This window comes from Oryctolagus cuniculus, chromosome 2, assembly GCF_051225735.1.
Source record: "Oryctolagus cuniculus isolate XC-2025 breed Fujian yellow rabbit chromosome 2, ASM5122573v1, whole genome shotgun sequence".
Lineage (NCBI taxonomy): Eukaryota > Metazoa > Chordata > Mammalia > Lagomorpha > Leporidae > Oryctolagus > Oryctolagus cuniculus.
In genome coordinates, this window is record NC_142868.1 from 37,981,883 (window position 1) to 38,007,607 (window position 25,725).

At 38.1% G+C, this 25,725-nt stretch overlaps 2 long non-coding RNA genes across 2 annotated transcripts in view; one reads left to right on the forward strand and one right to left on the reverse strand.

Annotated features, from left to right (window-relative positions):
• The window catches only part of LOC138848442 (uncharacterized), a 91,001-nt gene that overhangs the window by 8,727 nt on the left and 56,549 nt on the right, over positions 1–25,725 (forward strand). The gene's annotated exons all lie outside the window — the stretch shown is intronic.
• LOC103345114 (uncharacterized) lies at positions 3,839–8,645 on the reverse strand. The gene is made up of 2 exons (XR_001795788.4): positions 8,512–8,645; positions 3,839–7,006 (listed from the first exon to the last, which is right to left on the reverse strand). It is a non-coding gene; the product is annotated as an uncharacterized LOC103345114 (long non-coding RNA).

A 25,725-nucleotide genomic window follows, 5' to 3' on the forward strand; every position in this document is an offset into this window, starting at 1 on the left:
AATGTATTGGAGTAAAACAGATATTTTGAGATTCGATGTTTGTATACAGTGATTGTCTCTTCCATTGAGGAACAGTGGGGTTTTTTTTCCCCTCTTTTTTTTCTCTTTTTCTTCATACAATTTGTTGAACTCTTTTACTTAATGAAGGGTTAACTGTATGATCATTAAGTAAACTGGAAATAGATCTTTGTAAAAATTAAAAGTGGGAGGAAGAGGAAGGGCTGGAGTGGGAGAGAGGGCTGGGGGAGAAGTGTCACTACATTCCTGAATCTACATATGAAATATGGGAAACTTGCATAACTTAAAGAATTTTTTTAAAAAACTACACTTAGATGTGCTAAATATTTGTAATTTTTTTCTCAAGAAAGATAGTGTTTGCTGTTTATTTTTGGCCTCTCAACATCCAAACAGAACTTGTAATTACAATTTATTTTTCTTTGGCTTGTGTATGTGTTTGAAATTGGCATTCATATGTGAATTTTTCTACCTCTACCTAGATAACAAACTCTTTGAAGACAGAGGTTATTCAGTTGTTTTAATTTCAATTCAGTGCTCTGCATACAGAAAGCCTAAAATGAAGTTAGACAAATTATTTGTCTACAGTGCGACTAATTAGCAGTGAGACTGTTCACAGGAAGGAATTAGTGATGCTGTTTAATTTTCCTTTGCAATGCTAAATAGAAAAATATCAATATTTGTATATTTCTTATTTATACATTTCAAAATATGTCAGTCAAATCAGATTTTAAAAATATAATTAGAGATGGACATTGTGGTACGGCAGGATAAGCTGCCAATTGGGACATTTGCGTCCCATATCAGAATTTCTGGGACTGAATCCTGCCCCCACTTCTGACCCAGCTTCCTGCTAATATACACTGTGGGGACAGCAGGTAATGGGTCAAGTACTTGGGTTCTTGCCACCCACTTAGGAGACCCAAACTGAGTTCTGGACCTGGCTTTGCCTTGGCCCAGGCCTGACTGTTGTGGACATTTGCGAGTGAATCAGTGAATGGATGATGGATTCATTCTTTCTCTCTCTCTGTACCTTTCAAGTAGATGAAAATAAATAAACATTCAAAATTGCAATTAAAGCAAAAATGCTTTAATTTGGGAGGACATTGTAATGTAAGGTAAAAATTCACCTAATGAACACTATGATAGTATGCTGTGTTATTCAGATTCAATAAACAACCTTTTAAAATTACCCATTAAGCAGATTGTATAGTATTGCTTCAAGACAATAAATATTAGTATGTGTTTTGTCTTTAATTATAAAGAGTGTATCACAGGTTTGAACTAGAGAGGGTAACTTGGATTTTAATCCCCACTCCTAATAATTATATTGTTTTAATAAGTGACCCAGAGAAAGTATCTTTTCTGATAAGTTTACCAGCTTGTCACATGCACATATCCCCATTGCATCCAAGAAACACTGTTCTGATTATAGGTTATTGCACAACAAAACCTATCAAAACTTAATAGCTTAAACAAAAATAAACTGATAGTTATATTCTTGATTCTGAGCTCAGTTGGATGGTTCTTGTTTAAGGTCTCTCACAGGATTGAAAATACACGGTAGCTAAGGCTAGAATAATCTGCTGCCTGAGCTCTGACGACTCAAACAGATGAGGGCTGAAACACCTAGAGCTCTTTGGGCACTTGTCCCCTCTCTCTTCCTCTCATTCGTGTATATGACCTGTGCATATGGTCTTTCCATCATGGTGGCTCAGGGCTCCAAAGCTGCATAAAACAAGAGGAGAGAGCCAGGCAGAAGTGACATCATATTTTATAACATAGCCCCCAAAAAATCACAAAGTGTCACCTCTGTCATTTTTACTATTCATGGCAGACACAAGGCCCTCTCTGTTTTGAGAGGATGAAACAGACTCCACTGCTTGAAAGGAAAGGGGACACATTCTGGAAGAGCATGTGGAACCAAAAATATTATTGTGGCCATTTTTGGAAAGTACAATCTGCCACAAAAGCTGTGAGAATCAAGTACCGTTGTACCCTTTATTATATTTGTAAAGATAGAATTCTGTAGATAAACTCATGGTATTTATTTTGTAAGCTCTGCATAAATGAGTGTGATCTATGGGACACATATGCATAGATACACACACACACACACACATATACACACATGCACAGGTAGCTAATTCAGTAATGTAGCTGTCTGAAATCTTAAACCAATACTTAAAGATATGAAAAGACAGCCAGGTGTTTCCTTCATTTTTAATAAGACTCCATTTTTTTCATCTTGATCATTTATTCTGCTCTAATAAATTGCTTCAGCCAATTTGCCTTTGCTCTAGTTAATCCAGAACTCCCCTCTGCTTCATTCTTTTAGCATCCTTTACAACATCTGCAAGACTTAATTCTCCCTCAGTGAATCATTTTTTCATCTTTTAGATGCTGACCTAGTCAACACAAATATATCTGTGAAGACTTCTTAAAAATTTACTTGTTATTCAGTTTTCTAACAATTTTCTCTATTCTAATTATTATATAATGGAAGAAGCCACACTGCCTAAGTTTTTGTTTGTTTGTTTGTTTTTGAAAGGCAGAGATACAGAGAGAGACAGGGATAGACACAGAGAGAGTAGTCTTCTATCTGCTTGTTCACTTTCCAAATGACTGCAAGAGCAGGGACTGGGCCAGGCCAAAGCCAGGAGGTTTTTCCAGTTCTGCCATGTGGGTGCATGGGTCAACTACTTGGGCCATCCTCTGCTGCTTTTTCAGGTACATTAGCAGGGAACTGGATCAGAAGTGGAGCAGCCAGAATTTTAACCTGCACTCATAAGGGATGCCAGAACTGCAGGTGGCCGCTTAACCTGCTATGCCACAATGCCAACCCCTACTGCCTAGCTTTTGATCTTTGTGTTCCAGAGGGCAACACTTCTCTCCTTGCAGAGGCACTAACTTTATGTCAAACAGTACTTATAATACTCCTTTTTTGTTTTTTAAATTATGACCTATGTTATTCTAATTTAGTCCATATTATTCGTATTATTTATTGTTTCAGAGATGTGCAATATGGTGAATATACCTGTCTTGGTATGTGGCTGCCCATGAAACCAGAAATTTTGACATTTTCTGCATTATGTTGGACAAATTGATCAAATAAAATGAAGTAAGCAGTTACTTCAATCCAAATATCTGAGATAAGCAGTACTTATGTTTGGGTCATATATATAGTTTGGATATATTTTATGGTAGCTTCACAAACCAAGTTCATACCAAATTTGTTTAAAAGTCAACAAGTAGGGGCTGGAATTGTGGTGTAACAGGGTAAGCCACCACCTGTGACCCCAGCATCCCATATGGGTGCTGGCTCGTGTCTGGCTGCTCTTCTTCCCATCCAGCTCTCTGCTGATTGCCTGGAAAAGCAGTGGAAGATGGCCCAAGTGCTTGAGCCCCTGCACTCAAGTGGGAGACCCACAAGAAGTGCCTGGCTCCTGCCTTTGGATTGGCCCAGCTCCATCCATTTCAGCCATTTGGGGAGTGAACCAGAGGATGGAAGACCTTTCTCTTTGTTGCTTCTTCTCTGTAACTCTGCCTCTCAAATAAATAAAAATAAAATCTTAAAAAGAAAAAGAAAATTCCCAGATACTGGGAATTCAATTACAGAGAGGAGTATGGTGAATGTCATGATAGAGGAATACACAAAAAGATGTGAGGGCCAGTAGAGATAAAGAACCTCTGGTTGAAGGATTAGAAGATCCTAAAATAGATGAGTCATGGGTGTAACAGGTAGGTTCAATGCATAGACATAACTTTGGTGTACTTGGTGTGGCTCCCTTGCCCGCAAAGGAACGACACTGCTCCCAGCTGATCGGTCTTCAGTAGACTTTTATTTAAACAGGATGGAAAGAGAAACCCTTGAGCAAGGGGAGCTCCAAAAGAAAGGGGAAGCTCCCGTACTATATCACAAACAGCTTATATAGTATATCATTGCAGAAGTATGTAATGCAAGCTTAGTCCATGCTACAGTCCATGCGGCGGCGCTCCAATCGGGTGCCTGATCACGCACAGTCCATGCGCTCCTTGTCCAACCATAAAGGTGATCACGCGCCTTCATCCAATCAAGCTCCTGGTCATGTAGCAGGCGACTCGGGTGCTAACAACAAGCTTCCACCTGGTGTTTTCTCAGCCTTGGTCAGTAGGAAAAGAAGTACGGGAAGCCCCAAGGCCATAGTTGTTTTGACTCTAGCTTGGGGTTATGAAACGGTCCGATATCGCAGCTCAACAGAAACCATAAACATCCACACAGCAGTAACTATTGCCAATGGTCAGCAAGCTAAGCCTTAGCATGTGGACCCATGGCCGGCTCATGGGTCCCCACACTTGGATGACAGAGAATAGTGTTTGATATTGAAATTGTACAAACAAAACCAAGTTTAGCTATTAACAATGCTGTCTCACTGTTCTGTTTCTCCATTCACCTATTTATTTATCCATCCATCTGTTCAACTATTCTTCTACCAGTTCATGTTCATACTTATTTCAGAAAGATGGCTTACAGAAAATTATAAATAGATAATAATCAGTACAGGGAAAATATATATAATTGGAACTTGTGAAGGTGGTAGAACATATAATGACACAATTCATAGTTTCCTACTTTATTATGTCTGATCCGAATTGGGTTTATGTATCTTATAAGCATCCAAGACAAAGCAAAAAATAATCCAGAAGAAAAAAGAAGTCACCAATCAATTTGGGAAAGCAAATTGCTCAGTTAAATATTTATACATACATACGTACATACATATATACACACATACATATATGTATGGCAGTTGAAGTATAAAATAATTGACAGTATCTCAAAAGTATATCTGATATGCATTAATAATAAATTAATGATAGCAGATTTACCAATTCAGATTTACCAATTCAGATTTACCAGTTTACCAATTTTATCTAAATTTACTAATTTAGATAAAAAAATACATAAATTTACAACTGTTTGAAAGTAGTTCTATGGGGATGTTGATAACATTATTCCTGTTTTAGAAAATACATAATAAAAATACATAATAGAAATTAATGCATATTAAGATAATGCAGCTAATAATGATTAAACTTTGGATTTGGATTTGAATCCATGTTTCTATTACTTTGATGGGTAAATATATATTTGTAAGGGATAGAGACATGGTGAAGAGAAAGAGTAGAGGCAGCAGCCTTTCACAAAGTTTGGTTGTGACAAGAATAATTGAAAATACACTATTGGGGTTAAAATAAAGACATTGAGCACAGGAAACATAAGGCTTCTTGCATGGTGAGAGGAAGCAGCCTGGAAAGGCTCTTTAGTGGAACAAACCCTAAAGAAAGATGGGATCAAGACAATTGATGAGTTTACCCTTGACAAGGAAGAACTACTCTCCCTTGAACAGATTAAGACTAAAAAGAATATTGCCAAAGAGCCCAGTAAATTTATCCCAACTATCCTTCTGTAAGGTTTGGAGTCAAATGATCTCCTGTTTGTTTAGTTTTCTATATGAAATTCCTTCAAGTAAAGTATTACTGTTGAAATTTGACCCCTAAAGGGAAAAGCATTTAAAAGTAAAGGAATAAGATGAAATCAAGTACTATTTTTCTTATTGCACTACATTTCCTGCCCACATGAGATCAGTCACACCTGGAAATGTGTACTATAGTCTAGGTGTCAGAATAACTAGATTTCCCTTTTAGCCATGCACATGATATAAACCTAAGATACGTCTGGCATTTTGAAAAGTCAGTCCACCTTCTGGATTTTCCACTTTGTACTATTTAATGTGCTCAATGAGAGCTTCCATATCATCATGTAAAAAATAAAATTTAATATTCACATACTTGAATCCTATTGAGAATTAAATATGCCCACATTGAGGCCAGCACATATTACATGGTAAATAACTGTGAATTCTTTTCTTTCAGTATCTTAAATCCTCACACAGCACACATCAAGATCTGACAGCTAGATAAGGATCCTTAATAGAAGAGCAGTAAATGCCTTCTAGTCTGACATTTATTCATTATGTCATTTCCAATTCTTTCAATAAATATTTATGCATTGCTTTTATGTGACAAGCACCAAACTCACCTTAAAAACAATGCAGAACCTCAGGTTTGAGCAGCATTCCCCTGGCTGTCCTATTTATCTTGAACCTTGAGTCTACTCCCTGGTTTAAGTTCTTTTCCTTGATTGTTGTTATTTTTCTTGTATTGATATTTAAAATCCTGTATCTTAGTGAAAATCTTGATCCCCTTAAAATAAGATGCTGGTTTCTGCTTCCTGTGTCATATCTTTCCTGAGTTTATATCCTGCCTGTAGCTGATAATTTGTCTTATGTATGACATAACTTGGCCAGGATTAATGACATAACATATCAAATGTACTTTATACACTTTAGGGAAAATAATATGAGAAAGACAAACTGTAAATTGCATCTTTTATCAATGAAAGGAAAATATAGTAAAGTTCATAATGAATTAATTATTTTCTGTTCAATCCTTCCAACCTATATTTTCTCATTTAATCCTGTTTCTCAAGGAACACTATAGACATTGCATCAGACAGATCTAGGCAGGGAAATGATGGCCTATGCTCCTGCTGCATAATTGACAAGACTTGATGTGTATTAACCTTAAGAAATGCAACAGAATAAACACTTGGACTGTCCAGAGCAGAAGGTTATTGTCATGCTTCAGTCTGAAAGTCAAGGGGAGGAAGCAATTACTAAAACCTCAGAGTTAAAAATCATATGGAGAGAGCGCTTTGAAGGGGCTATAGCCTTTGGCAGGGGGAATTAATCCAAAGAAACCCGGCAAGAAAAGCCAAGGAAAAATAAATGCTTCAATCTTATTATCCTCCTATTTTACTCTATTTTATTTTATTTGCCATCACTTACTTAAACTCGAACCAAAACCAGAGAGCCAAGAAGCTCATTCTTTATTTCATGTGGATCAGCATTCTGGGCAGAAGGAGCAGCCTGAAAGCCGAGGAGTGCACCTGGAAAGGCAAACAGGAGACATCAGAGGAGACAAATAATCTATGAAGGCAGTGCTACAACAACAATGTAAACACAATGTGAAGCAAACAACAAGCCAAGAGAGAACTCTGGACAGAATCTGATGGCATGAGAGGCCAAGGTGGAAGACAAATGGAGGACTTTGGGCTGAAAATAATATTCCCATTGACAATTTACTAAGACAAAAAAAGTTCTTAGCATTCTTAGAAGAATTTTAATAAACTGATACAATTGGAATACAGAGAAGTGAACAGAAACTATGAGGCCAAATAGGAGGTGGAAAGCCAAGTTAAGTAGCTTTGTACTTATCAGGCAAACAGTGGAAAGCTAGAGTATTTTAAGGAAAAGAGTGATATAATCATACTATTGATAAGAAAAAAACTTGGTAGGGGAGGAAAGTGATAATGGCACCATCTTTACTAGTAGTGTTCATATACCCAATGAAAAGCTAATTACAACTTATTCCGCATTGTAACTAACTGGATTATACTAAGGCATTTAATCTCCACTATAATATATAAAATAGGTATTTTATCTTCTCTACCATTATTTACGATTAAATTGAGACACAGTAAATTAGAGACAACTGCCTAAGTTCACACAACTAGCAAATGATAGAGGTGATATTCAAAAACAGCAAGTCTGGTTTTAGATTCATATCAGTAAATCTGATTTCTAGCTCCTATGACAGAGAGACAGGACTCATATAAAATTACAGAAACTTCTCTTTCAATTTACCAGTTTCCTTTTTGAACCTTCTCATGGATCAAACTCCTGGCATCTGTAACTTTACGCTCCAACAAGATGATTGTATTCCAGACTCAAATATATATGCTTAAAAGCTCACTGGTATTTCTAAAAGTATTCCTTTCGTTGAACTATGGAACCTCATGCTGCCTTATTCCACATTTTTCAACTACACACAAATTCTGTCACGGTGCTTTGCAGAAAAAATGAAGTGTAAGCCATGAAAGTTAGACAGGTGTGCACTTTTTTTTTATTTTACTTTTTTTTACAGGCAGAGTTAGATAGTGAGAGAGAGAGAGACAGAGAGTTATAGACAGTGAGAGAGAGAGACAGAGAGAAAGGTTTTCCTTCCATTGGTTCACTCCCTAATGACCACTACAGCCGGCGCTGCACTGATCCGAAGCCAGGCGCCGTGTGCTTCCTCCCCGTCTCCCATGTGGGTGCAGGAATCCAAGCACTTGGGCCATCCTCTACTGCCCTCCTGGGCCATAGCAGAGAGCTGGACTGGAAGAGGAGCAACTGGGACTAGTACCTGGCGCCCCAACTGGGACTAGAACCTGGGATGCCGGCACTGCAGGTGGAGGATTAGCCAAGTAAGCCACAGCGCCGGCCAGGTGTGCACTTTTAAATGTAGTGTTCTAGTAGTGATATTCAGCAACTAGAAAGAGGTCGCAAAATTCAGTCAGTCTAGATCACCCTCAACTTCTGCCACAGAGTCAAGTGTACGGATCCCTCTTACCTCTGATACCAGTTGCAAGTTCAAGTTCCAAAAGACCACCTTCAGCTTCAGTGATTGTTAAAAAGGCTTGGAACTCGCTGAAAATTGTTGTACTCTTGCCTAAGGCATATTACAATGAAAAGAAACAAATAAAAATCAGCAAGAGAAGGGAAACATGGGGCAGAATCCAGGATAGCTTAGTGTACAGAGCTTCCAGTTGTCCTATCCCAGGGGAGTCATGGAGAACACCAACTTGCCCCACAAAGGGCATGGTACCATGCACAGAATATCACCAAAGAGGGAATTCTTTCAATTTACTGTCCAGAATTCTTATTGGAACTTAGTCATATAGATACACTAGGTTGTCCCCAAGGCATATCTCCATCTCCAACCCTTCCCAAGTTTGACCTGACACCATTTGATTCAAAGTACTCATCATAAATAATATTAAAAGATCTGCCTCAGGGCCTAAGGGTTCTAGATAAACAAAGATAGTCTTATCAGGCATGATATGAAGAAGGTTTACAAATAATCTTCTAGGTGTTGAAGGCAAGGATCAAATGTCTCTTTAGTCAAGGTCAAACTCTGCATTATGCTGAAGCAGAATTAATTTTAATAATACAATTTATTTTGTGCAAGATAGCCAAAACATAATCATTTCAATATAAAATCAACATAAATATATATATATATAAGTGAGATATCTTACATATTTTCTGAATAAGTCTTTGAAATCCTGTGGGAATTTTACCCTTAAAACCAGTCTTAACTTAGACTAGCCACATTTCAAGTGCTTTATAGCCACATATGGCCAGTGACATATGGCAGGTAAAGCTCTATTCTCTCCTTGTCCTTGCTGAGTCTAACAAAGGTTTTTATATCTCTTCTGTAGGCAGCATAACTATCAGTGCTTTCTAATATTTTATTTATTATTATTAAAGTATATTCAATATTAGAAAAGTTTTACTATAACACTTATAGCTGATATTTAAAACATTTTTAAATCCTTATCAACAAATAATCTCTTTACCTTTCACTTGAAATCTAAATTGATATCTCTTTTCTATGTATTTTTCATTCCTCTGATATATTTTGCTTACTTTTAGATTTGTTTCCAACTTGTTCTTAAAGTTCTATTCAAAATAGTTTATGACATGGGAAGCAGGCAACACATCAGACTTACAGAATGACAAACGCCCTAAGCAGCACTCTGACCTCAGAATCAGCCCTTAAGGAATGCAGATCTGGCTGAAAAGCCCATGAGAGCATTACAGGCATGGAAAGCCAAGACACCGTGGCAAAAAATGATCTACATGAAAGATCTATGTGAGTGATACCTCAGTGGAAGGTAGGGGCAATCAAGGAAGAATGTACTTTTCTCAGGGCAGGCACTGTGGTGCAGCGGGTTAACACCCTGGCCTGAAGTGCTGGCATCCCAAAGGGGTGCTAGGTTCTTGTCCCGGCTGCTCCACTTCCAATCCAGCTCTCTGCTATGGCCTGGGAAAGCAGTAGAAGATGGCCCCAGTCCTTGGGCCCCTGCACCCTTGTGGGAGAACTGGAAGAAGCTCCTGGCTCCTGGGTTCGGATCGGCACAGCTCCAGCCATTGCGACCAATTGGGGAGTAAACCATGGGATGGAATACCTCTCTCTCTCTGTCTCACTTCCTCTCCTCTCTCTGTGTAACTCTGACTTTCAAATAAATAAATAAACCTTAAAAAAAAAAAAGAATATTTTTCTCTGAAGGGAGGAGAGAACTTCCACTTTGCTTATGGCCCTGTCTAAATACTGACAGTTTGTGGACTCAGAAGACTTGGCAGCTCATGACAAGAGACTCGGGTGATCACTGATGTCATAAATAAGAATGTCAATTGTTGAATCAGCAACAGGAGTCACTGTGCACTTACTCCCCATGTAGGTCTGCTGTCCTCAATGAGTTGTACTATTATGAGAATGAATGGTAAAACTTGTCTTCAAACAGTACTTTATACTTTGTGTGTCTGTATAGGTGCAAAATGTTGAAGTCATTACTTAGTATAGAGTTGGTCTTCTATATAAAGATAATTAAAAATGAATCTTAATGAAGAATAGGATGGGAGGTGGGAGTAGGAGCGGGGAGTGGGAAAGCTGGTATGGAGGGAAGAACCACTATATTTCTAAAGCTGTACCTATGAAATTTGTACTTATCAAATAAAAGATTTCTAAAAAACCAAAATGGTTTTTTATGTCACTACACGTCCATTTTCTACTCTTGGTGGGGCATGATTTTTTTTTTTTTTTGATCATTTGATGTCTTTTCTCTTTGGATAGCATCTTTGGCAATGCAACATAATAAGAGCAAGACTTCAATAAGAATCTCTAAATATGGCCAGTGCCAAGGCTCACTGGGCTAATCTTCCACCTGCGGTGCCGGCACCCCGGGTTCTAGTCCCAGTTGGGGCACTGGTTCTGTCCCGATAGTTCCTCTTCCAGTCTAGCTCTCTGCTGTGGCCCGGAAAGGCAGTGGAGGATGGCCCAGGTGCTTGGGCCCTGCACCTGCATGGGAGACCAGGAGGAAGCACCTGGCTCCTGGCTTCGGATGGACGCAGCGCACCAGCCGTAGCGGCCATTTTGGGGGGTGAACCAACAAAAGGAAGACCTTTCTTTCCGTCTCTCTCTCTCTCTCTCTCTCTCACTGTCTAACTCTGCCTGTGAAAAAATAAATTAAAAAAAATTTTTAAAAAAGAGAATCTCTAAATATGTACTTGTGTGTGCACAAACCCACCCCATACTAAAAGAAATGCTTGAAATAATTTATTTTTATCTTAATCTGAAAATAAGATGAGAACTTTCAAAAGACTTGAAAATACCAACAGCAAAACTGAACAAGAAGTACTATTAACTATTTGAGAAAATATTTTTCTAGCATTCTCTCTTGTAGTTACAGTTGTTCAATTGTAACTGTGTTTATATTACATTAAAAATGCTATGGATAGTACATGTTATTTACGTGGCTTGTTTCCTTGTGTATAAACTATTAGAAAGAACAAGTGTAAGGGTCACAGTTACCTACAAGGGCCTTCTTTTTTCATCTATTGTGTTACCTCCTATGGTTGTGGAGCACATTCTGAGCTGAGGGTTAGTAGAGATACATGTTAATTATTTTAGATTCGTTCTTCTTCATTAAAATTTTATATTACAGTTCTGATTTCTACCCCCGTTCTCTTCCTTCAACATTTCAAAGATATTAGAATCATACTGTGTTCCACTCTAAATAAATAATTTCTCTCTACTACAGATACCACTTAATATAAAGTCTTCTCAGTACATTTTCTCTTCTTGCTTTGATGCCCTTTTTGTATGTAATTTTGTGGTATGTGTTTATATTGCCTACATCTGTGAGATAGAAATGTCTTTTTGTAGTATTAATTTTTCTGAATTGAGATCATTCTTAATACCTAAACATGGAAAATGATTTTAATTTAACTTATTTATTTCTTAGTCTAGATGTTAGCTTAAAAATTTCCTTTCACCAAGGAAATTTTGACACTTTATTTTTGTTGGTCTGCATATTCTTGTGTGTGTGTGTGTGTGTACATGTATGTTTGTATTTGTCCATTGATATCCCAAGAATGTGGCATGACCTTTAAAAACCCTCCCCATTTTCATATCTGTTAAACAACAAATATGTTGCTTCTTAGGTCAGCTCTCTTAAGCCCTTTCTCCTCTTACAAGTTGAAAATGTTTTTATCTTCTTCTCTTTGTTTTTTGCATTTATGAACAGATAATTTATGTAACATTTATGAACAGATAATTAGTGCTGCTTAATATAGGTGGAATCTTGTTCTTTCCCACTAAAAAAGATGTTTTGTTCTCTTTTAAATGTTAAGATCATCCTTTCTTTTGAAGGTCATAATTGTGTCTTCCTTTAAAGCATTATATGATTTATTGAACTGGACTATCACTTCAAACAACTGTATTTTACTGTAGAAACAATGACCTCTCAATATACTTTACCACCAACCAAATCAGTATCTCCACCATACAAAAATGAAACATATCTAGATGAATGTGTAGCTTTCAAATATCTCCGGACATTTATAGAAAGGTAAAATAGAGAAGTATCTTTTTTTATTTATTTGACAGATAGAGTTAGACAGTGAGAGAGAGAGAAACATCTTCCTTCCGTTGGTTCACCCCCCAAATGGCCGCTATGGCCGGAGCTCTGCCGATCCAAAGCCAGGAGCCAGGTGCTTCCTCCTGGCCTCCCATGCAGGTCCAGGTCCCAAGCACTTGGGCCATCCTCCACTGCCTTCCCGGGCCACAGCAGAGAGCTGGACTGGAAGAGGAGCAACCGGGACTAGAACCTGGTACCCAAATGGGATGCTGGCGCCGCAGGCAGAGGATTAACCAAGTGAGCCACGGCGCCAGCCTCGAGAAGTATCTTTCTAGAAATTACACCTAATGTTATTATATATTCAAATAAAAAAGAATAATTTAAAACAATCATTTAGTAGTTAGAATTGAAATAAAAGCAGAAATTCCGTATTGGCAGCAATAGTAGTAGTATTGCTTTTGAATCTTCCTAATCACAGCTATGAATAATCTATGTATAAAACAAATCTATCCATAAAAATAAATATGACTAAAATCATAAAATAAGACCACCACAAATACCATTTATATACAAAAATAAATAAAATATTTGTTAGATAAAATGTAAGACATTTAGTTAAACTTAGGTAACTATGTAGTTTAGGTGTATAGCAAATATTACATGGTGCATGCTTACATTATATACTATAGGGGCAGGTGTTTGGTATAGTCGTTAAGATGGCCACTTGGGATACCTGCAATCCCCTATCAGAGTACCTGAGTTCAAATCCTGGCTCCTCTCCTGATTCCAACTTTTGACTAAAGAACACCCTGGGAGGCAGCAGATGATGGCTCACGTAGTTGAGTCCCCATCACCCATGTAGGAGACCTGAACTGAGATCCTGACTTCTCTTCAGGAAGGCCCAGATCTGCAGGTATTTGGCAAGTGAACCAGCAGTCAGCCCCCCTCCCACTCTCTCCCCTTCTCCCTCTCCCTTTCCCTCCCTTCCTATCCCCCTTTCTCCCTTCTCTCCCTTCTTCCATTTCAAATTATAGATTGTTCACTAAAATCCAAATTTAATTTAAAATTTTTTTTTTTTTTCTGAATCTATCAACATTTAATGGGCTACAGCTGGTTATGGGGACAGAAATTGTGATACAGAGAATTAAGCTGCCACTTGATAACCTCACATCCCATATTAGAGTGCCAGTTCAAGTCTCAGCTGCTCCACTTCCCATATGCCTATTTGCTAATGTGTCTGGGAAGTAGCAGATAATGGCTCAAGTACTTGAATCCCTATCACCTATGGGGGAGATCAGGATGGAGCTCCTAAGTCCTGGATTGACCTGGCTATGGAGGGAATCTGGGGAATGAACCAGCAGATACATTTCTTTCTCTCTCCCTCTCTCTGCCACTCTGTCATTCAAATAAATAAATATTTAAAAAATAAAATAAAACTGGGGACAAGCTCTACTACTGCATAACCTGTGTAGAATCAACATTTGTGTTAGAGGGTGGTAATGGGACTTCTCACAGACTTGAGAATGTGAAAAACCCTGAAGCCTAACAGGTACTCCTTGGAAAGAGCAAGAAGCCACAGGAGAATAGCTGCAACCAGCAAGGTGTTCTAGGTTCTCCTGGCTACAGTAAGTGCAAGAGGCCTGCAGTGAGCTCTGAAGGGGCTGGGTTACTAACTAAATCCACTGGATCAAAGGAGGTTCATTTTGGAACAGAATCCAACATTAGAACAGAGGCAGTAAATATAAATACACAAAAAGGGCCACAAACTAGAATACCTCTAGGCCACATTTTTCAACTTCACAACACAATAGAAAAGGGAGTTCTAACGCCTGGAAGCTGGAAGATCCCTGGAAAAGGGATCTTGATCCATTTCTTCTTTCTAAATGTTCATTCTTTAGGGCCTGGTTGAATAAACAACAGCACATCCACACAACAGATTTAAGCTGTGGCTGTGCAAAGCAACGAAGAGTATCTTTATATGCAACTATGGAGAGAGCACCAGTATATACTGTTGCATGAAAACGCATAGAGTCATAAACCACATTAAGAATTATATTTTATGTTCAAATAAAATTTAAAGTTACACTGCAAGAATGATATATGTTATAAAATAAAACCAATATTGAGTAAATTTTGGGTTTGTTTCTTGACTTTCTTATAAGAATAAATAGTAGAGCTGATACATTCAAGGAGAACTCTTTTAAAAAGCTACATGGCAATCATGAATTAATAATGGCTTTGAACCTACAATAATGTTGAATCTGATAATTTTCACAGAGAAGTAAAATGAAAAGGGAGTGTAGTTTCAAATTTCAGTAATATCTATAAAAATTGCTTTCCAAACCATTCTTCATGGACAAGAATGATATAAATGATACCAAATTATATTTTAAAAGGCAATCAAGTCTTAGAAACCAGATGAATTATTCATAATAGGTTTTCTCTGATATTTTGAAATCCGGTATTTAAAAAATAAATTTTAAAAAACCAGCAACAACAAGAAACACCATGGAAATAATATTTTGGTAATGCAAGTTCTAGAAGTGCTCTTGTATTACACATAAATTTTCATACTAATGTAATAAAATTATTTCAAAACCTCCCAAATTTGCTTTAGTTAGACATTTTTTATTCCTTAACTGAGCCCACCACAAAACTTTTTTTTTTTTTTTTTTTTTTTTTTTTTTTTTTTTTTTTTGACAGGCAGAGTGGACAGTGAGAGAGAGAGACAGAGAGAAAGGTCTTCCTTTGCCGTTGGTTTACCCTCCAATGGCTGCCGCGGCCGGCGCGCTGCGGCCGGCGCACCGCGCTGATCCGATGGCAGGAGCCAGGAGCCAGGTGCTTTTCCTGGTCTCCCATGGGGTGCAGGGCCCAAGCACCTGGGCCATCCTCCACTGCACTCCCTGGCCACAGCAGAGGGCTGGCCTGGAAGAGGGGCAACCGGGACAGAATCCGGCGCCCCGACCGGGACTAGAACCCGGTGTGCCGGCGCCGCTAGGCGGAGGATTAGCCTAGTGAGCCGCGGCGCCGGCCCTCAAAACTTTTAAAACTCAAAAATATTTGTTCATTTATTAAATGATTATGACTATCATTCACTTAAATATTACCATATCGATATATGACTTCACATAAGAAATAATTTTATTTATATCTTTCGAAGTTGCTGCTGATGCTCATGGTGTTTATTGTTGCACCTTGATGAGGTAGCATTGTGAGATTTTTTTGACCAGCAAGAACTGAGTTGATCTTACTTCCCCGTTTACAGCAAAGCATCAATAGGTTTTAATTCACATATTTTAAGTGTATTATTATTTGTTTGTCTTCTCCATCTACTCCTTAAATGCTGGTGTGTATTTAGTGCATACCCTAGAGATCACATTGTATGCATTTATTTAATGCATATATGTAAATTAGTTTTGGTTTTCATATCTAATTTACTATTATATAAATAGCTTCTGCTGTTTTCTCATTTGACATTGTATCTCTTGTTACATGTTAAGCTAGGATTTGTTCTTCTGAATAAACTATGATATGCCTGACTACATGTTATTCACCCATTTATATATGTTAAATGTATATATAGAGAGAATCATTTATATATATGTTGCCTCCAATTTTTTATTCATATTTTACTACCAAAATAAAAATCTTCATAAGTATCTATATATTTGAGAGTTCATGAAATTTGAAAAGTTTATGGAAAATGTGTATTATGGAAAAATTATGCATGGATTTCAAAATCTTTACTTATCTTTTAATTTCATTTCCACAAATTTGTTGAAGTACCCTTGTATGTCTCAGAGTGACTAGGCATTTACTTAATTTTGCTAAAATAATTTGCTCTGTAAAATGCTTTCATTAATGCCCACTCTCAAATATCACAAGAACCCAATTTCTTGCCATTTTATTTATTTATTTATTTATTTTGACAGATAGAGTTAGACAGTGAGAGAGAGAAAGAAAGGTCTTCCTTCCGTTGGTTCACCCCCCAAATGGCCACTACAGCCGGAGCTACGCTGATCCAAAGCCAGGAGCCAGGTGCTTCTTCCTGGTCTCCCATGTGGGTGCAGGGCCCAAGCACTTGGGCCATCCTCCAGTGCCCTCCTGGGCCACAACAGAGAGCTGGACTGGAAGAGGAGCAACCGGGACTAGAACCCAGCACCCATATGGGCTGCCGCCGGTGCCACAGGCAGAGGATTAACCAAGTGAGCCATGGCGCCGGCCCTCTTGCCATTTTAAAGAACCATTGATACTTCCAATACAAATCATGTTACCAATTTATGGGATAAAGTGTTATTGATATGTTTTTATTTACACTTTTTTATGAATTAATTGAGAGTGTTATTAATACTTATTAGCTATTGGGTTTTTTTCCTTCTTTATATTTCCTGTTTTAAACTTTTACCCACTTTTTATATTGTGGGTATTAATTAAATATATTAATTAAATACATTTTAATTAATTTATTTATTTGAAAGTCAGAATTACACACAGAGAGAGGAGAGGCAGAGAGAGAGAGAGAGGTCTTCCATCCCATGGTTCACTCCCCCAATTGGCCGCAACAGGCCAGAGCTGCACCGATCCAAGCCAGGAGCCAGGAGCCGGGAGCTTCCTCTGGGTCTCCCACGTGGGTGCAAGGGCCCAAGGACTTGGACCACTTCTATTGCTATCTCAGGCCATAGCAGAGAGCCGGATCAGAAGAGAAGCAGCTGGCGCCCATATGGGATGCCGGTGCTTCAGGCCAGGTCATTCACCTGCTGTGCCACAGCAATGGGCCTGGTCCTCTATAATCTAAATTGTTAGACTTGCCAGTTAAAGATGTTTCAAATAGTACCAAAACCAAGGAATTGCCTAAAAATAGAACAATTTGAGAATGTCAAAGCAGTACAGGAGCAAACCAAAAGCTTTCAACAGCCCAAAGTGTAGTTATCCATGAGTATATACTAATATACCTAAATGATTGAAACATAAATGAACAGGGAAAATAGACAAATCTGTGCAAACTTTCAAATAATTTGTTTAAATACTGCCCCCTTCAGGAGATTAGTATAACACCAATCAACTCTTAAATCTGATCAGCCCATGATTGACTTTGAGTATAGTTTGGAAAGGTGTGTGTGGTGAGGGAGGCAGAAATTACTTTACAGTGTTAGAATCTGAAAAATGCTGTATCGGTAGGTAATCAGATTTAATATAAAGAGTGATAAGCCATGTGGATAAAATGTACCTGTGATGTCATCAGACTAGCACTTTGCTTCTGTGATCATCCCCTCTAAAAACCATAACCCCCAACTAATCATATGAACACATCAGCTAAGCCTATACTGAGGAACATTTTACAAATAACTGGTATTCAGCAAAACTTTTCAAGTTAGCAAAAATCTATCACAGACTCCAGCATCCTAAAGAGACATGATAACTAAATGTAAGAGGCTATCATGGATGAATCAGAAAAACAGCAGTAAATGAAAACCAAGGAAATATAAGTCAAGTTTAGAACTTAGTTAATAATATTATATCATATAGATTCATTAGTTATAGTAAATTAACTAGATGAATGTAAGATTTTGACAATAGGGAGAATTGAGCATATAGAAACTCTGTACTCTGCAAATTTTTGGTAAGTATAAAACTATTCAAAAGTTAAAAGTTTATTTTTATGCTGCTAATATTATCTCCCAACCTGTCAATTATCTATTAATTTTTTCCATAATTACTAGGTTGAGTAGAAATCTTAGATATGATGGTTGCTTCAACAGTGTTAGTAGTGGAAGTGAAGTGGATAGGTTTGGGAAGTATTTTAGAGGATGGTAAACTAGACGTTAAGATGAAAGAAGACAAGATATTGGGGAAAGATTCTAATAGTCTTTTCTTCAAGAATAGAGTAATTTCTAGTAGCTTCACAGTTTTCATTGTGATTGTAAATAGTAGCCTATTTGTTACTTCAATTTCTAAATGTTTAATGCTATTACAAAAAGTGCTATTGATTTTTGCATATAGATCTTGCTGCAATGGCTTAATAGTTCTAATAGTTTTTCTGCTGATTATATGGGATTTTTTGTAAATGATTAATTAATTACAAGCACTGAATGCTTATTTTTTTCGTCTTATCAACATTCTTGCTTTTCTTTTTGTATGTAATTGGATAGAATTTTCAGTGCTATTTTAAACAATACAAGTATATTAGAACATCTGCATAATTCTTAAGATTAAAAGGCTGCTTCCAAAATTTCTTCATTAAATATTGGTGTTTGTTATTTTGCTTATCTTGTAATTGGGAATAGGGCTGAGGAAAGATAATGTTTGTATGATTAATTCTTAGTTTTTAAAGACATTTTAAAAAATTTCAAATGGACATTATACATCACCATTCTGTGTATTTTTCTGATTATGTTGAGGTGATCACATGAGGTTTCCCCTACAAATTATTAGTGTGATAAATTGTTATTACATTATCTGATATTGACTGTCTTTCCATTCCTGAAATAAATCCTCTTTAATTCATGGTGTGTTTTAAAAACATGCCAATCATTTTGTTAGACAATTAGTAATTAGGAAATTTTAACCTATGTTCAAAGGAGAAATTGGTTTATATTTGTACATTCACTTGCCATTGTATTTTCATCTTGTTATGGTATTATACTGGATATTGTTTCATTTACCTTTCCAAATGTACTCTCTATTATTCTTCCTCCTGCTCTGTGTCTTGGCTGATGACTACATGGATTCCACTAAAGGGCTCCTTTGCCCTCTAGCCTCTGGTAAGTTTCAGTGATCTCCTTATGACCAGGGATTTAAGGACGGGAGATGAGTGAGGTCTGAATGTTGACTCCCTCCAATTCCCTTTCTGTTAGATTGTGGGGTTCAATGCATCCCTCTACCAGGGGTTTCAGCTGCACTCTGGATTTTGTCAATAATTTCCTCAAAGTGTCCTTTCAAGGGTGGGGAGCTTTTTATGTGCCAAGGGCCATTTGTATATTTATAACACAATTCGTGAGCCATAAAAAAATTTCAACTTAAAAATTAGCCTGCTATTAATTTACTGAATTTTGAGCCCAGCCTGCAGTTGCCTCGGCAGGGGCAGACCAAATGATTTTTGTGGGACTGATATGGCCCGTGGGCCTAATGTTTCCCATCCTTGAAAAAGACAGACGTTTGTTCTTCTGTTATAAACCTGGGAACAAAGCTTCCATTTTGATTTTATTAATGCCAACTCATACCACTGTGAAGAGTCCCTTCGTTAAAGTCTCCTACATCCCCCAGTGTGAAGGAGCTGGCTGCTTCTGACTGAAACTCTGACTAATCAGTTATCAACAGGTACACTCATTTTGAAAACTGACATGTAAATCCTGTTTTCTTGTCTGCTTTGAGAAATAAATTCTGTTGAATACACCAATATCCCTTGAAAGTTGTGTAGAACTCATCTATAAAAACCACATTTTTAGTAGGACGAATAAAGTAGTAATTATTCTGCACAGATTTTCCACTTCTATGTCCATTTTAGAGTATGCATATTGCAAAATATCAGGATTTCAACTTACTGGTATTTAACAGTTCCTTACATTTGTCTATAAATTTTGGATGTTTTTCATATCTTTGCTGATTTTCTATCTTGTCAAATATTTTACTTATTTTCATATTTTTAATTTTTTGGCAAATTTGTAAAAAGTTTGTCTTTCGCAATGTCTTTTCAAATAGCCAGCTTTTGCTTTTGAAAAAAAATTAACTTAAAGATTTTCTGGTTTTCTCTGTCATCGGTTTATCCATAGCTTCAAAAACTTATTTCCTTCACACATATGATAAAATGGATAAGTGAATTTAAATTACAAGTGTTTAGAATATCAAGAAAGGAGATAAATTTTATGTTTTGTTAGGGGAAACAGTTTTAAACTTCCTAAAATAATCAAAACATTTAATGCAGTATTGCATTATACATATTACAGAGAGATTAATTTTATCTTTTTTTTTTTTTTTTTTTTGACAGAGTGGACAGTGAGAGAGAGAGAGAGACAGAGAGAAAGGTCTTCCTTTGCCATTGGTTCACCCTCCAATGGCCACCGCGGCCGGCGCACCGCGCTGATCCAATACCAGGGGCCAAGTACTTATCCTGGTCTCCCACTGGGTGCAGGGCCCAAGCACTTGGGCCATCCTCCACTGCCTTCCCGGGCCACAGCAGAGAGCTGGCCTGGAAGAGGGGCAACCGGGACAGAATCCGGTGGCCCGACTGGGACTAGAACCCGGTGTGCTGGCACTGCAAGGCGGAGGATTAGCCTAGTGAGCCGCAGGCGCCGGCCTCAATTTTATCTTAATGTTTTGTCACCATTGATTTTGGAATGTTTGAATTAACCAACAACATGTAAATGATAAAACATGTTTAATTAGCTAGAAAATCCATTACGAATATTGCTAAGACAACCTGCAAGGTATAAATGTAACCACCAATTCTGTAGTCACACCTGATGTGCCCCTTCAGAGTTTCTCAGTCTCATTTGCCTTCCTCACCTTGCTCTGCATGGGCTGAGTACCCAGGACTCAGCCAGCTGAGTGGAGCAGGCGTGGATCTGAAGTATCACTTCTAAATTTGGACAAAATACCCAACTACAAATGTTTTCCAGTGGCAACCAAAGCAATCAGATAAAACCATCAAAAAACAAAGCCCATTTATGTAGGAGGGGTAATTCCCTGTGCAGTGAAATGTGTCTAAGGTGACGAGGGCAGGGAGAGAGCCAGCAGATATGATTCTTTTGCTTACTTCTGAAAAAATGTCTGAGACATGATTTTCCTCAGCCTCTTCTGAGTCTTCATGGGATGGGGGCTACTGCATGTGAAGCGGGCTTCCTTGCTGTGATTTGGTAGCACAGTTATTTTCTACCTTGCTTTTGCTGCCCCACCTGCCCCCATCACTTCTCTCCTACTTCATTCTTACTTGCCTAAGACCACTTCTTACCTCAACTTTGTCATTTGAGCATTTTTTGACTCTCTTCTTTGGGGAAGACTGACAAGACAGATACTATATCAATCACACATCATCCAACAAGAAATTCAATGAGGATTAGGGCTTCCTTTCTGCCAGGGAAGGACAATTACTTACTTTCTACTGGGGGGGAAAAAAACTAGTTTTGGGGATTCCTGATTTTGAGCTCTTTTCCACTTTCTAGCATTGGCAGTGTAACAAGGGGAATAGCAACAAGGTTAGTCCAATCTGAACTTTGTGGTCATCTCAGTTACCTCACCTACAATAATAACCCTATGAGCAAAGGGTGGTACTCAGATCACTGGACAAGTCTGTAACTTCTGAACAATTCATCCATGATTGTTTCAGAGCTCTGTTATACCTTCTAGAAAAAGAAAAGCTTCTTCCCTACATTTTCATGGATATGCAATATTCTAGTTAAAATCACTCCCCTAACGGTAACTCTGCATATATCTGGATCTTCAAAAATCTCCTAAGACATAGCTTTTGCTATAGGTCATGCGAACCTTGAAGAAAATACAATGTCAAGAAGATGTTTTAAAATACAAATCCGTGAAAATCAGAGCCATAATCAGCCACAATACCACTTCACACTCACTAAAGTAAGTACAGTAATAAGTTTAAAAGAAAAAAGAAATGCCAAAACAGAACCCAAGTGTTGGTGAGGATGTCAAGAAGAAATTGGAATTCTTGTACATTGTTAGGAATGCAAATGTTGCAACCACTGTGAAAACCAGACTGATGGCTCTTCAATGAGGTAAACCTAGAATTAACATGCAGCCCAGCATTTCAACTCTTTTTTAAAATTTTATTTAGACCAGCGCCGCGGCTCACTAGGCTAATCCTCCACCTTGCAGCACCGGCACACTGGGTTCTAGTTCCAGTCGGGCCACCGGATTCTGTCCCGGTTGCCCCTCTTCCAGGCCAGCTCTCTGCTGTGGCCCGGGAAGGCAGTGGAGGATGGCCCAAGTGCTTGGGCCCTGCACCCAGTGGGAGACCAGGAGAAGCACCTGGCTCCTGGCTCCTGCCATCGGATCAGTGCGGTGCGCTGGCTGCGGTGCGCCGGCCACAGCGCGCTGGCCGCGGCGGCCATTGGATGGTGAACCAACGGCAAAGGAAGACCTTTCTCTCTGTCTCTCTCTCTCTCACTGTCCACTCTGCCTGTCTTATTTAAGGTATACACATTTGATATATTTCATATTATACAAATTTAGGGACATAGTGATTCTTCCCAATCTACCTTCCCTACCTACCTTCCCTCCCACCCATGCAACTCTTGGGTATATACTTGAACTAAAAACAGGTGGTCAAGCAAAAATCTGCAGAATGATACTCATAGTAGCAGTATTCATAATAGCCTAAAGATGGAAATGCTCAAATATTGATCACCTAATGTATGGATAAAGAAAATGTGGCACAATAGAAAAGTTTTCAGCCATACAAAGGAGTGAAGGACTCATACATGCTACAACATAGATGAACTTCAAAGCTTTATTCTAAGTGAAACAAAACAAGACACAGGACGCATGTATGCTTCCATTTACATGAAAAATCCAGAATAGGCAAATCTATAGAGAAAGAAAGCAGAATTATTGGTTACTTTGAGCTGGGAGGAGAGAGAATTGGGGAGTGACAACCTCTAGTGTATATGATTTTCTTTTAAGGTAATGAAAATATTCTGAAATTAGGTAATGGTGATGGTTGTTGAACACTATGAATATATAAAATGCTAGCCTTGGTGAATATTATGTTAGATGTGGTTTACCACAAGAGAAAAATAAATAAAAATGAATGTATTTATCTGACTCTATCCCATATGAGCTTTAAAAATTCTTGCTCCTTTCCTATAATCTTTCCAAACTTGTTATTAAGAGTCCCTGGGGTGGGAGAATAGGGTGAAACCTATTAATTCTTGACAATTACTCAATGTTACTACTTTCTTCACCTTCAGCACTCACCAGCTGTGAGAATATGTCCTATGGCAACCAATGCTAAAACAACAGCTTTATCACAAGTGCCATGGAATATGCTAACTCAAATACTGATGCCACTTATATCCACATTGAGGCTTGGAGGCTGCCTTTTTTGTTGTCTATTTATAATCCAGCTCATTCCAAAAATGACTTTGAGCTAATGAGTGCTTCTATCAAGAACTCTTATGTCTGTACCCATCAGTGTTAGAACTCCTTAAGTAAGTGTGGTTGATACTTCGCAGAACAATTTCACAGATTTTAGTAAAACAACTATTTTAGTTGTTACTTGTTCTTTCATTGGAGATTATTGACCTACATCTCAGAATTGAAACCCTAAAATGTGTAGGGGATAGCTCTCTCCTGTTGGCATACTGGCTAGACTTTCAGTCAAGGCAACCAGTATGTGGCCCCTTGGCTCCTGGCCAGAATTATGTCCTAAGATTTTGTTCCAAGCCTGTCCTGCATGAAAACTACTCTACATCCCTTCTGTCCTTGTAATATCTCAGAAAACATGCAAGCAGTCAATAAAGGCAGATGGGGACATTCAGAAGAAACCTAATATTGATAGGGATGGAAAATCTGATTAAGACTTCTCCTACACCAAGACTATGAAAAAAAAAATCCCTCTGTGATAGCACCTTTAAAACAAACAGATTCTAGGATCTAGTATCCTTTGGGTGTGAGTCTGGACTAATAGAAATTTCAAGGTTTTATGGAAGTAGGGAAAATGTTTATTCTCCCAAAGGTCAGCAAATGGGTTCTTGTTTTCATACAAGAAAGAATGCAGATGTGAGACACAGAGTAGCAGTAAGCATGCTAGGCAAGATCATTGAAAAGAAGTATGGAGGAGAGTACCTAACAGACCAGGCAGGCATCTCGGTAAAGATCTGAGAGCACAGTCTGCATTCACACTGTGGCTTATAAGGTAGCGGCGTCCAGTTCTTCCCACCTTTTCTCCTTCCCCACTCCCTCTTCTCCTGGACAAAGGGTTCACTGGATGTGACTTCGGTAGAATTCTTCCCAAGGTGTTATTTCCCAGCATTAAATGACTGGATGAGGAGATTGCCCTAGGATGTCTTCCTTGGGAGAAGACTGTAAAGGTTTTATTTACCCAGTCTTAGCAGAGTAGCTCATCCCAGCCCGAGCAGAAAATAGTCTTTTGAGGAGCCTTGGGGTAAAGACTGGGACCACCTGTAAAGTTATCATGGTATGGGCAGGACTTTGTAGTATAAAATACCCAGTTGCTTCCAAGGTATGCTTCCTGGGCTGCTGGAGAGGCCTTTGTTTCTTTCTGCAGAAACTTTGTCTTCTATAGGCCTCTCACACACACATCAGCCAATATCTAACTTCCTACCTAATAATATGACACAAAGAGATATGCTGAAGTCATAACTAAAGCCTAAAAGGAAAAGTAGAACAACCAGCCCATGTTTAATGAAAGATAAATCGTAGACAAGACAAAAAAGAAAACTGAATGGATTTGGTGCTATGTGAATACCAAAAATTTAGTAGTTAAAAAGAAACTACTAAACTAATAATTGTAAGAGATATGATGCTAATTTATTCAACAATCATTTTTTGAAAAGCTGACACATGCTATGTTCTTCATCAAGTGTGGGGAAAGCAAAAGTGAAGACATAATTTTGCAAATGATTTTTCAGAATTCTAGGAATTGACATATATATGAAAGCATATGTCTGAAAAAAAAAACAATACAATATGATGGCTGCTTTTACACAGAGAAATGAACGAAGTGTTTTAGCAGAATTGAGGAGAGCATTATTGATTCTCTTGGATAGAGTTGCCAGAATCTTCAGTGAGAAGTTGTGGTTAAGGAAGATGGTAATATTCAGGAGCTATTGAGCAGGACAAGAGAAATGTTCATGCGTTACAGGCAATGCTGGGTGATGGTAGGTTAGAACATTTCAAACAAGAGATACAGAGACTGAAACAAAAACTAAGTATTTCAAAGCCGGATTCTTATCACTATCATCTTCACTGCATTCACAGTTAGCAATAAGCTGCCAAAGAAATGAAAAGTGCACAAGAGCTCCACAGCATGGCCTCTCAGTTTTATCCCCATAATTTCCTATATGAAGAATGTTTGTATACTTTAACACTGGCTATAGTACTCCCATTTCTCATCTTCTTCTTCCTGGTCTGGCTTAATTACAAAGTTGTCTTGTTCATTTTCT